We start from the raw sequence: 11,761 nt of genomic DNA on the forward strand, positions 1-11,761 counted from the left end.
CCATATGTTTATTTTTTTCTCTTGCTTCTCTTGCCCGAGGGGATATATCAGTAAAAATGTTACTAAAAGTAATGTCTGCAAACTTTCTTCCTATATTTTCTTCTAGAAGTTTTACGGTGTTAGATCTTACACTTAAGTCTTTAATCCATTCTGAATTTATTCGTATATATGGTGTAAGAATGTGGTCCAGCTTCATTTTTTTGCATGTGTCTGTCCAGGTTTCCCAGCACTATTGATTGAATAGACTCAACACCATAAAAACAAACAACACAATTAAAAAATGGGCAGAGGACATGAAGAGACATTTTTCTAAAGAGGACATACAGACGGCAAACAGACATAGGAAAAAATGCTCAACCTCACTAGTCACAAGAGAAATGCAAATAAAAAACACAATGAGATAACACCTCACCCCAGTCAAAATGGCTATCATCAGTAAATCAACAAACAACAAGTGCTGGCGAAGATGTGGAGAAAAGGGATCTCTTGTGCACTGCTGGTGGGATTGCAGATTGGTGCAGCCACTATGGAAATCAGTAAGGAGGTATTTAAAAAAAACTGGAAATTACCTTATGACCCAGAAATTCCACTCCTAGGTATCTATCCAGAAAAATCCATAACACTAATTCAAAAAAATTTATGCACCCCTGTTTACTGCAGCACTATACACAATAGCCAGGACATGGAAACAATAGAAATGCCCATCGGGAGATGACTGGATCAAGAAACTGTGGTACATTTATACAATGGAGTATTACTCGGCCATAAAGAAGAATGAAGTATTACCATTTGCAATGATGTGGATGGACCTAGAGAACATTATGTTAAGTGAAATAAGTCAGACGGAGAAAGACAAATACCATATGATCTCACTTATATATGGAATCTAAAGAAAAGAATAAGTGAATGAACTAATCAGAAACAGTATCGGAGACATAGAGGAAAAACTGAGGGCTGTTAGATGGGAGAGTGGGTAAGGATGAGGGAGAAGGTGAGGGGATTAGAAAGCACAATTGGTAACCACGAGACGGCCATGGGGAGGCAACCAAAACATAAAAGGGGGGAGAGTAAAGGCCTGCACCAGAATATGGGAATGGAGAAAGTAAGCATGCTGAAGAAAATGGAATACTCTAAATATCAAACTTTCTTTTACATAAACTTAATGGTAACCACTCCAAAAAAATCCAGAACTGAAACACATACTGTAATAAAAGAAGAAACAGAGGGGAAAATCATAGAATACCACCAAGCAGAAATAATAGACAACAACAAAAAAGCAAAGAAACAATGGAGACACGGTCTTACCAGAAAACTAAAGATAGAATGATAGGAAATCCTCACATATCAATAATCACCCTAAATGTAAATGGACTGAACTCACCAATAAAAAGGCACAGAGTAACAGATTGGATCAAAAAACTAAACCCAACCATATGCTGCCCCCAAGAGACACATCTCAGCTACAAGGACAAGCATAGACTCAAAGTGAAAGGGTGGAAATTGACACTCCAAGCAAATGGTACCCAGAGAAAATGAGGTGTAGCCATAATGATATCAGATTAAATACACTTCAGGGTGAAAAAGGTAACAAGAGACAAAGATAGACATTTCATAATGGTAAAGGGGACTATACAACAAGAAGACATAACAGTCATCAATATTTATGCCCCCAATCAGGGAGCACCGAAATATACCAAGCAACTACTAACAGAACTAAAGGGAGAAATTGACCAAAACACAATTATACCAGGGGACCTAAATACATCATTGACAGCTATGGATAGATCATCCAAACAGAAAATAAATAACGAAATAGCAGCCCTAAATGACACATTAGATGAAATGGACATAATTGACATATATAGAGCACTTCATCCTAAAATATCCGACTATATGTATTTTTCTAGTGTACATGGAACATTCTCAAGGATAACCATATATTGGGACATAAAACCAGCCTCAGCAAATTTAAGAAGATTGAAATCATACCAAGCATATTCTCTGATCACAAGGCTTTGAAATTGGATATCAACTGCAAAAAGAAAGCAGGAGAAACCACAAATACATGGAGATTAAACAATGTACTTTTAAAGAACGACCAGATCAAAGAAGATTTAAGAGGAGAGATCAAAAGATACATAGAAACAAATGAGAATGAGAATAAATCCTACCAAAATTTTTGGGATGCAGGGAAAGCAGTTTTAAGAGGGAAATTTATATCATTACAGACCTGTCTTGAGAAACAAGAAAAATCCCAATTAAATAACCTCATGTTACACCTCAAAGAACTAGAAAAAGAAGAACAAATGAAACCCAAGGTCAGCAGAAGAAAGGAAATAATAAAAATCAGGGCAGAACTAAATGAAATAGAGAACAAAAAGACAATAGAAAAAATTAATGTGACAAGGAGCTGGTTCTTTGAAAATATTAACACAATTGACAAACCTTTGGCTAGACTCACTAAGATAAAAAGAGAAAAGATACTAATAAACAAAATCAGAAATGAAAAAGGGGAAGTTATCATGGATGCCACAGAAATACAAAGGAACATCCAAGAATACTATGAAGGACTATATGCCACCAAATTCAAAACCTAGGAGAAATGGACAAGTTCTTAGAAACATATAGGCTTCCTAGGCTGAACCATGAAGAACTGGAAAATCTAAACAGACCGATCACCAGTAACGAAATTGAATCAGTCATCCAAAACCTTCCCAAAAGCAAAAGTCCGGGACCAGATGACTTCACTAGTGAATTCTACCAAACCTTCAAAGAGGATCTAATACCAATCCTGCTCAAACTCTTCCAAAAAATTGAAGAAGAGACAGTACTCCCTAACTCATTTTATGAGGCCAACATTACCCTGATACCAAAACCTGGTAAGGACAACACAAAAAAAGAAAACGACAGACCAATATCTCTGATGAATACAGATGCAAAAATCCTAAACAAAATTCTAGCAAATCCAATGCAACAATGCATTAAAAAGATCATTCATCACGACCAAGTGGGGTTCATCCCCGGGGCACAAGGATGGTTCAACATCCGCAAATCCATCAATGTGATACATCACATAAACAAAATAAAGGGCAAAAATCGTATGATTATATCAATTGATGCAGAAAAAGCATCTGACAAGATACAACATCCATTTATGATTAAAACACTTAATCAAATAGGTATAGAAGGAAAATACCTTAACACAATAAAGGCCATATATGACTAGCCCTCAGCCAATCTCATAATTAATGGTGAAAAACTGAAGGCCTTTACTCTATGTTCAGGAACACGTCAGAGCTGTCCCCTATCACCTCTGCTTTTCAACATAGTGTTGGAAGTCCTCGCCAGAGCAATCAGGCAAGAGAAAGAAATAAAAGGCATCCAAATTAGGAATGAAGAAGTTAAATTATCACTCTTTGCAGATGACATGATGCTATATGTAGAAAACCCTAAAGACCCCACCAGAAAGCTATTAGAAACAATCAACGAATATAGTAAAGTTGCCAGCTACAAAATGCAACGTCCATTGCATTCCTATATACTAACAATGAGATCTCAGAAAAAGAAATAAGTAAAAAAATTCATTTTGCAATTGCAACAAAAAGAATAAAATACCTAGGAATAAGCTTAACCAAGAATGTGAACGACGTATGTGCTGAAATCAATAAGACATTTTTAAAAGAAATTGAAGAAAACACAAAGAAATGGAAAGACATTTCGTGCTCATGGATTGGAAGAATCAACATAGTTAAAATGGCCATGTTACCCAAAACAATACACAGATTTAATGCAATCCCCATCAAAATCCCAATGGCATGTTTTAAAGAAATAGAACAAAAAATCATCAGTTTTATTTGGAACCACAAAAGACCCCGAATAGCCGAAGCAATCTTAAGAAAAAAGAACAATGCTGGAGGTATCACACTCCCTGACTTTAGCTTGTACTACAGGACAACAATAATCAAAACACCATGGTATTGGCAGAAAAACAGACACATAGACCAATGGAATAGAATTGAGAACCCAGAAATAAAACCACATAAATATGGACAGATAATTTTTGACAAAGAAGCTAAAAACATACAATTGAGAAAAGACAGCCTCTTCAATAAATGGTGCTGGCAGAATTGGAAAGCCACGTGCAAAAGAATGAAACTGGACTGCTATCTGTCACAATGTATCAAAATTAATTCAAAATGGATCAAAGACTTAAGCATAAGACCTGAAGCAATAAACTGCATAGAAAAAAACATAGATGCTGAACTTGTGGACCTTGGGTTCAAAAAGCATTTCATGAATTTGACTCCAAAGGCAAGGGAAGTAAAAGCTAAAAGAAATGAATGGAACTATGTGAAACTTAAAAGCTTCTGCACAGCAAAAGAAACCATCAATAAAATAAAGGGGCAACCAACTGAATGGGAGATTTTTGCAAACAGTGCCTCCGATAAGGGGCTAATATCCAAAATATACAAGGAACTCATACAACTCTACAACAAAAAAAACAAACAACCCAATTGAAAAACAGGTAGAGGACCTGCAGAGACATTTCTCCAAAGAGGACATACAAATGTTAAATAGACATATGAAAAAGTGCTCAACTTCACTAATCATCAGAGAAATGCAAATAAAAACCACAATGAGATATCACCTCACCCCAGTTAGCATGGCTATCATCAATAAGACAAATAGTAAGAAGTGTTGGAGAGGCTGTGGAGAAAAAGGAACCCTGAAACCCTGTTGGTGGGAATGCAGACTGGTGCAGCCGCTATGGAAGGCAGTGTGGAGGTTCCTCAAAAAATTACAAATAGAATTACCATACGACTCAGCAATCCCTCTCCTGGGTATCTACCCAAAAAATCTGAAAACCTTTATTCATAAAGACGAATGTGCTCCAATGTTCATTGCAGCTTTATTTACGGTGGCCAAGACATGGAAACAACCAAAATGTCCTTCGATAGATGAATGGGTAAAGAAGTTGTGGTATATATACACAATGGAATACTATTCGACGGTAAGAAAAGATGATATAGGAACATTTGTGACAACATGGATGGATCTTGAGAGTATAATGCTAAGCGAGATAAGTCAGACTGAAAAAGCAGAGAACCATATGATTTCACTGATATGTGGTATATAAACCAAAAGCAACAAAAGAACAAGACAAACAAATGAGAAACAAAAACTCATAAACACAGACAAAAGTTTAGTGGTTACCAGAGGGTAAGGGGGGAGGGGGTGGGAGATGAGGGTAAAGGGGATCAAATATATGGTGATGGAAGGAGAACTGACTCCGGGTGGTGAACACACAGTGTGATTTATGGATGATGTAATACAGAATTGCACACCTGCGATCTATGTAACTTTACTAACAATTGTCACCCCAATAAACTTTAATTTTAAAAAATAAATAAATAAATTCAAAAAAAAAGATTACCACGGGGTTATGAAAGACAGTTTGGAGAATGTAATTGATAATGTTGTAAAGATTTTGTAGGGTATCTGATGGACAATTGTCTTATTAAGGAGACCACTTCCTGGACAGCGTAGATGCCTGACCACTGCACTGTACACCTGAAGCTGAAGCTGAATAATAATGAATGTCAGCTATAATTTTATATGTGTGTATGTATATATATATATATATATATATATATATATATATAGTCACAGGATGTGGAGTAAAGCATAAGGAATAGAGACAGTGGAAATGTAACAGCTGTGTGTGATGTCAGAGGGGTAGTAGTACACCTGAAACTAATAATAAAAAATAGTACAAATTCTACCTGGAAAAAAAAGATGACAAGGGCCCCAGCTACCCATGAACCTGGAGCCCCACTGGTCCTTGTGTCCGTCTCTGTTTTCCTCGGCCTGGGCGAGGTCCTGTGACAGGGCCTGAAAGTGGTGTAAGGAGACTCCGAGCCCTGCTGTCCGTGTCGCAACCCTGCAGAGATGCCCAGTGACACTAGGAGTGGAATAAGGGAGACAGCCCTTTTTCGGCGCATGAGAGTTATATGGGGACAGGTAGAGATTGATTATTAGGGATGATCTGAATATCTGTAGAAAGTAAAACTAAGGGGTATGTGCCTGTCCAGTTGGTGGGGAGGCAGGAGTATGTGGAAGATGATGAATTAGGTTTAGGGTCCAGAGGAGACAAGGGGTAGTTGTAGGGCAAGCACTATAAGAGGGAAGAATAATATTATGAAGATGACTATGGAGTCGTATGTCACCTCTGGGGTTGATGGAATCCCATGGGTAATTAAAGTCTCCTTGGAGGTAAGCGTTGAAAAGGAGCTCTAAAATGGACCCGTGGAGCTTAAGGGGAAAGGTGGAGATAACCAAGAGGATTTGGAGGGAGAGCAAAGGAGCCAGGAATGAGGTTAGGGTTGTTTGGTTCATGTAGCGAGGGCAAGGGCAGGGGCAGGGTTCACCATTCAAGAGTTTTCTGGTTTTTCCTCAGGAATCTTGTGAAGTCGAAGCCAGGTGGGGCTTGGACTGAACAACGATATTGTGGAGCCTGGGCAGTTCTGTGGAAAGGCTGGACAGGAGGTTCAGCCGTCTTTTCTCAGCCTAGAGAAGTGAAACCAGGAGGGGTGACCCAGCAGCTTGGCTACAGTGGAGGTGGTGAGAAGGACCTGGAAGGGCCCTTCCCCAGTGGTCTTAAGTCTGAGGGGTTGAGGTCTTGGAGAAGGACCTAGTCTCCTGGGACTTAGGGAAAGAGAGAGAGAGGAAGTATCTTGGGGTCGGGGAAGAATGCGGTCTGCATGTTCCCTAAGGATCTGCCAAACAAGGCTAAGGGCTGGAGGCAGCCTCCCACTGGTGAGCTGTTAGGAGGGAGGTTGTCTAATAGGAAAGTTCTGCCATACATGAGCTCAAAAGGACTGAGGAAGGTGGGGGCCTGAGGGGTGGCACAGATTGGGCAGAGGGTGAGGGGCAGAAGGGTTGTCCAAGGCTGTTGGACCTCTAGGGAGAGTTTGGTGAAGTGAGATTTAATGATGGAGTTGGCATTTTTACTTTACCCAGGGATTGGGGTTTGTAGGGGATATGGAGTTTCCAGTGTATATCGAGGGCTTGCGAGACCAGTTGTGTGATCTGGGAGATGAAGCTGGGCTGTTATGAGATTGAATGAACATAGGGAGGCCAAATCGAAGAATGATTTGTGTGAGAAGGATGTTAGGGCGCAGATGAGCGCAATGAGTTCTGCCTTTTGTGAGGTCATCCACAATGGGAGGGGATGTGTCTTGATGGTAGTGGTGGGGGTGATGATGGCATAGCCAGCTATACGGGAACCGTCAGAAAGGATGGAGCTGCCATCAATGAACCAGGTGTGTCATGGACTGGGGAGAGCATAGGCCTGAGAAGACCCCCTAGCCAGGAGTCGGTCGATGATGGGCTGTAGGCCCTTTTGTTGAGTGAGAGAGATGGAGTATTGGGGTTGGTTTGGAAATGCGGATGGATCACACAGCTTGATCTTGACAGAACAGTGATGTGCAGTGATAGAAGGGGTGGAGGTGTCCCAAACAACAGGATCGACGAGGACAGAGGTACGGGGGATCTGTATCAGAGTGTGGTGGGGGGGAGAGCGTGAGGAGAAGGATGGGTTCAGGGTCAGGAAGATGAAATTGAAAGGAGACTCTGAATTTGGAGACTGGGACACCTGGGAGGACTAGAAATGAGTGGTAAAAACTGAGTTATGAAGTGAGCAAGTGAGGGCAGGGGTAGTTACATGCTGTGAGATAAAGCAGTCAACCCCGACAATGGAGATATGGAAGAGATGAGTAGGCCACAAAAATTCGGGGAGGGCAGAGTAGGCGGCCTCCGTGTCTATTAAGAAGGAAATTGGTATACTTGCCACGTGAAGAGTTACCCTGGGCTCCGCTGCTGTGATGCAGGAGGGAGCTGGGGGCCCTGGGCTCCATCAGTCCTCCATGGATAAGCTAAGAAGGCTAGGAAGATTGAGGGCGGATCCTCCTGAGGAATGGGGAATGGTGGAACAACTGGGCCCTGAAAATCCAGGCAGCTTCATCCAAGGACTGAACTAAGTTAAGGGCGCTGAGTTGGAAGTTAAATTTCAGACCCAAGAGTCTGAATGTGGTTACAGAGTCATTCACTGGGATGGGCTGGAAGCCTTGCACAAGAGTCATTTGTAGCTTAATAGGCTCGATTCTGGAAGAGATAAACTTGACAAGAAGGTTAAAAAGGCAAGGTCCAAATAGGAGTAGCCCAAGGATAATGAGAAGAGGAACAAGTAAAGGTGAGAGAAGGGACTATAACTCGGGTCCCTAAGAGTGAGAAGGGCTTCCAAACTGGGGTGTAAAGTAAAGAGGAAAACTGGAGCTCTTCAGATAAAGGTAATAAAGAGCAGCTCCAGGAGTCTGGGGTTAGTTATTAGTGCTTATCAGTCCTGGGAGAGTGACTTGTCTGTTTGTTCGAAGAAGAGCTTAAGGCCTTCAGTTGGCTCACAGGAACAGAAGCAGTAGTCTTTCTTCTGGGGGTGTCCTGTGGAAACTTTAATAGAGCAGGTTTGATTTGAAGGGAAGGCGACCCAGCTACTGACTCTCTGTAGTTTGATAGTAGTTGGGGTGTTTGGGAGATCTGGAAAGGGTCCCTTCTGTTTAGAAGTTAATTGGGCTGTTAGAGACCCCTCCCCCTCTAGGCTTTTAATAGTTCTTGGTCCCCACTGTACAACTTTATGACTTTAAGGGGCTATAATGTGTAGAGGAGTTGGCTTGGGGGAAGTGCCAGTCCTTATATTTTGAGTGCCTGCTGGACTTTTCCCAAGTTAATATAGAAAATAACAGAATTGAGGTCAGAATCCACAGCAATGGGCAGCAATTAGAGCCAGGGCTTAGAGGTCTCCTGACAAAACTTTTTCTAGAGTCCTTTTTAAGTGTGATTTGCTTATTTTATACTTTTTCTGCAACATAGGCCAATGGTAAGGAATAGGCGGAGTAAAATGAGCCCAAATTTAGGGGGGTTTATTTTTACAACTGAGTAGGTTTTAGAGGAAATAAATAGGTCCAGAGTGAGTGGTCAAGAAAGAATAAATAGCTTCTATATTAATCAGGAAATTTACAGGCTTACCTGCCACGTCAACGGTCACCCTCAGTTCCACCCTTGTGATGAGAAGAGCTTGGGAGCCTCTGGGAACTTCAGGTCCAGCAGTGATCACAGCCATTTGTGGGGAGGGAGTTGGTCTCTGCTCCCTTCAGAACAGGGGGCAGTCCCTCCTCCAGTGCCCTTTTAGTTTGCAGTGGGACCATGGCTGGTTTGGAGGAGTAGGACACTCCTTACTCCAGTGGCCTGGCGTTTCCTCTTCTGGGGTTTCTGGGGGGCCCTGAGGTGGCTTCAGCCCTGGGTTGTCTACAACTGCAGCCAAAAGTCTGGCCTGTCTCTGGCTTTGTCTCTAGTTTCACTGTTCCTTTATTACTTGTTTATCCTGCTTCAGTTGTTAAAGATATTTAAACAAATTTCCTGACCTTTTCTAGATTCTGTGGCTTTTTATTAAGATGCAACAATGGGTCGGAATTATTATAATTTGCTGTCAGGTGAGGAAAAATATTAAGTCAAGCTTAATGAATTTACCCTAACTTATCTAGGTTTTTGGTATAAAACAGTTAAATTATTTTTTTTAATAGTTGTTTATATCTGACATGAGAAGGACACATGAACACCAGTAGTCCTAGAATATAGAAATTATTGCAATAACATATATCATCTTTGTTTTTTAGGTAGAAAACCTTTTATATTAGTAGTAGACCAATAGTCTAATAAAATTTGTCTTACTTAGCAGAGAGAGAAAAATCAACTTGAGTTTTGTACTACCTTTACAACCTTAATTTATACTAATAACCAAAAGCAAGTAATTAGCTCTTTCCCTGGTAAATCGAGGGATATATTTTGTAACCTTTAAAAGCATTGACTTTTGTAATGCAATGCATGACATATTCATTAACAGATCTTAATTTCTCTTTTATTATTCCTGTTACAAGAAGCCAGAAATAGGTAAACTCAGACCTAGCCAATAATTGATATTTCAATATTTTGCTATTTTGAAATACCTAGATAGTTAATAACTTTCATCATTTAACACAACTTAGTAAATCCAACAAACCAGTCTTAGTATCAAATATTTCCTTAGATCAGGTGATCCTGAGAAGTAGTTGAGTTAGTTGTTATTATCTTAATTAATATAAGCACTTACTCTCTTATTTTTAGCCAATCAAATATTATAAACTGGCAATACCATCTGGAGGCAAAACCATTATTATATAAAACAGACAAGTACAGACCTTAGAGACTACATATGTAAACAGAACCACCAACACTTGCAGAGAGGACCTAAGATCTTATAGTTGCCCTTCCAACTTCAGGAGGCTGTAACGGAGTGGGGGCGCTTGCCGCCTGGGTTTAAAAGTGCCTCTTTTTTTCTCTTCAGTTACCTCAGCCTCAAGTGGAGGCTGCAGCAGCCCTTTGTTTACATTTGAGGTTATCTGCAAGACCTTGAAAGTTACTGAGAGTTAGAGAAATCTTTTAAGAATTACCACCTTTTGTCAAGTTCTTGAATATAGTTGGTGTACAAAACAGTTTTAAATACATGACTTAGAAGGCTCACAGAAGGTATAGATACAGAGCTCCTGATCAGCTTGGTGTCTAAGACACAAATAGAAAAGGAAAAGGAAAAGAGAAAAGACAGACTAGAGGCAAATAAAACAAATAAATTACATAAGCTAGTACTTACAGAACTAAATCCTCCTGAAATGAGGAGCTGGAGTTTGGGGGAGAAGGTGTAGGCTGAGGGCATGGGGTGGACGAGGAGAGACCCAATCGATCTTCAGCCGGGTCAAAGGAAGGAGTTTTATCTGGAGGAGGAGAAGGCTTAGAGTGCGCTAGGAGAATTTGGAATGTATTGTAGGTTTGGCAGAGGGAGAGTCGAGCTCAAAGAATAAAGAAGGCCTGCACATAGGGAATTTCTGACCATTTTCTGTTGTGGTGACAGAAGTTAGATAGGGGTGAGGCAGTGCTGTAGTAAAAGATAAGTCCTGTGGGTCAGATATCCTGTAAGATGAGCCCAAGGGAGTGTAAGTTGTGGAGGGGACAACCGAGAGGCGTAGATTTGGCAAGGACCAAATGTGAGGCCCCCATGGTTTGAAGAGATAGAGTGACAAGGGTGAGAAGAGAGCTTCCTGTTAGGAGGAGCACAGGGGTGAGGCATCTCCCGATTCCGGTGTCCGTCCTCCTCGGGTTTGGATATGGTAGACCGCTCCTCAGAACAGCGTCCTCAGACTGGGAGGATCTGGGCCCCCGGGGCCTGGAGGAACTTTCTGGCCTAGCTCTAGGACTTTTGGAAAACTGGAGAGTCAGCAGGTCCGAGGAGAGAATAAGACGTCTCACTCACCCGGTGTGAGAGTCTGGCCGGATGTTGTCTGGGATGTCAGCAACAGAAGGGAGAAAGTCCCCAAGCACATCCTTACGGCAGGTCTGGGAGGGTAGCCAGAGAGCAGATCAAGCAGGGGGGAGAGGGGAGTAGGGAGAAGAGAAAGAGAAGAAGCGATCCTGCATTCTCTGGCCTAAACCCTCCCGGGTTCTGGCACCAAATGATAGGTAGGCTGGTAAAGGAACGCACATGGTCAGGCAAGCTGAGAAAGTTTATTAAGAGAAAGCCTGTCGGGCGGAGCAAAGATGGCTACAGCCCAGACTGTGCGTCTAAAGGAGACCTGCAGCCCCAAGGGAGGGGGTGAGGAGAGTTTTATAGGGGCTGTGC

General features: G+C 41.3%; 1 protein-coding gene across 1 annotated transcript in view; it reads right to left on the reverse strand.

Moving 5' to 3' along the window:
- NLRP3 (NLR family pyrin domain containing 3) overlaps window positions 1-11,491 on the reverse strand; it is a 65,763-nt gene extending 54,272 nt beyond the window's left edge. The window contains exons 1-2 of the mRNA XM_033095765.1: window positions 10,739-11,491; window positions 9,082-9,262 (exon numbers count right to left, since the gene is read on the reverse strand). The gene's annotated coding sequence lies outside the window, so the exon portion shown is untranslated. The remainder of the gene's footprint in view (window positions 1-9,081; window positions 9,263-10,738) is intronic.
- Between the last annotated feature and the right edge of the window lie 270 nt (window positions 11,492-11,761).

Source organism: Rhinolophus ferrumequinum, chromosome 24 (genome assembly GCF_004115265.2).
Source record: "Rhinolophus ferrumequinum isolate MPI-CBG mRhiFer1 chromosome 24, mRhiFer1_v1.p, whole genome shotgun sequence".
Lineage (NCBI taxonomy): Eukaryota > Metazoa > Chordata > Mammalia > Chiroptera > Rhinolophidae > Rhinolophus > Rhinolophus ferrumequinum.